General features: G+C 39.6%; 1 non-coding gene across 1 annotated transcript; it reads left to right on the top strand.

Moving 5' to 3' along the window:
* Positions 1-1,487: 1,487 nt before the first annotated feature.
* TRNAP-CGG (transfer RNA proline (anticodon CGG)) lies at positions 1,488-1,559 on the top strand. Its single transcript has one exon. It is a non-coding gene; the product is annotated as a tRNA-Pro (tRNA).
* The last annotated feature ends 561 nt before the right edge of the window (positions 1,560-2,120 follow it).

Genomic DNA, 2,120 nt, shown 5'->3' with positions numbered 1-2,120 from the left:
TTACAATTGCACCACAAAACTTTATTTTCTTAATGCGAAGAAAAATACCAACTTAAAAACATATTTTGTGTGTGTTTCGATTAATCCACCCACGGCTGAATTTGTCTTTTTTTTTTAATTACATAACGACACGAGTAATTAATTATTATGATAAAGTAAAAAAATATCATTTCGGTTCAATTAACCCTGTGAATTAGACACTCGATATAAACAAAAGAAAAGTATTATATCTCAGCATTATCCCAGTGGGTTAAACGCACAAACTGCCTTCAGGGCAGATTATTTAAAAACTAAATTACTTGACTATCGAGCTATAAGTATTAGAATTTCCACAAACTAGTGAGCGACCCCTGGACGACTAGTTCATTAAGATGGGATCGCGATAGAGCCCCGCATGGAATCGTATTAAACTCATTGTCGTATGGATTTTAATTAATTTCCTGCAGTTTTCAAAATTTAATCGACCTCCAAATATGGAAAATATTAGACAAAAGTATTTCCATCGAAATTACCCGTATATTTTTTATTTTGTATCCGTGTATTTAGTTGAATAAATAAATGACTATGTTAGAGTTCATAAGAGCTATAAAAGGCATTACATACTAGTACATATTATTTGTGATGCTGACACCATTTAAGTATCAAATACTATCAGCTTGTAATCTTTAGCTTTAGCTTACTTGTTAAAAATATAAATTAATTACTATTATAGGTCGTAAACGTTCAGTTTTAAACGGTTTTTTTCTTCAAATAATTGAAATAAATAAAAACTAAAATTCCCCTACTAAATGGATAGATATGTAAATTTTACGCATCAATGTTGGCATCCCTGCCAGTCCATTACCACGGCAGCGCGGTATACTAACCTAATGGATTGGGCGCGCGCCCCGCCGCGCCTTTGTGCTTCGCGGATTCAATGCTCGGTCGGGACTCGATTGTTGGATTGAAGACATTATTTTGTAGATGCAATGCGTTTATTTTGTAGAAGCAATGCGATTATTTTGTTGGTTAAGAATAGAGTTAAATATTGTTTGGTAACAAGGAGAGATGAAGAAACACACATAAATTGTGTTATAATATTAATGCCTGCATATTACCTGTTAGTAGCTTGCTATGGAGAGGGCTAGGCTCTGTGTCTCTTTACGAGATCGTATCAGAAATGAGTAGATCCGTAAACAAACTAAAGTCAATTGAAGTGGCAATGGGCAGGGTACATAGCACGCAGAACTGGTGCAGCAAGGTTCTGGAGTGGAGGCCGCGTACCGGAAAACGCAGCGTGGGACGCACGTCCACCCACAAGGTGGACCGACGACATCAAAAAAGTAGCAGGAAGGCGCTGGACGCAGGCCGCTACCAACCGGGCAACATGGAAAGAATTGGGGGGAGCAGCCTATGATCAGCAGTGGACGTCCTATGGCTGAGATGATGATGATGATGATGATGATGAGTAGGTAGTCTAGGAATTAGAGAAAGCCGCCGCCTTAACCGCCTCTGTGGTCTAGTGGTAAGACCACCTGCTTCGGACGCAGAGGTCCCGGGTTCGATTCCCAGTGGGGGCAGATTTTTCTGTTCGGTTTGGTTGGTGGTAGGGCTTGTTCTAAGTCCGCCTGGCTAGCTACCACCATCTTACCTAAGTCTGTCGCCATAACAACAATGTTAACAGCATTGTTGTGTTCCGGCAGTTAGAGGTAAGATAGCCAGTTCCTCCGTGGTTGAGGATTCCGGGTGAAGCTCGCTTCCACCTTCGGCCTGATCGTCACTTACCATCAGGTGAGATACAGGCCAAGAGCTTCCTCGTTGTGGATAAAAAAAAAAAAAAAAAAAAGCTTTATATCAGTTCCTATGCGTTGCTATGTTACTCGCACACACAGGCAATAATTTGTATTGTACTAAAAGAACCATTAAGTTACGTAATTCCCGTAGTTTGGGTCGATGACACGCTAAGTTTCATAGAATCATGTCTGACGTCCAAGGAATAAAATCCGACACCAAGTCTGTAACCTCTGTTGATATAACACGAAAACTGAATCGTCCTCTAAAATTATAATTGGTTTTAAAACAAGTTTCGCCGCAGTAAAAGTTTCTGCAAGAGGAAATAAATCATAGATTAACTTCCTCGA

This window comes from Ostrinia furnacalis, unplaced genomic scaffold (genome assembly GCF_004193835.3).
Source record: "Ostrinia furnacalis isolate ACB-3 unplaced genomic scaffold, ASM419383v2 OfSCF4239, whole genome shotgun sequence".
NCBI lineage: Eukaryota > Metazoa > Arthropoda > Insecta > Lepidoptera > Crambidae > Ostrinia > Ostrinia furnacalis.
This window is presented reverse-complemented; position numbering and strand designations above follow the sequence as displayed.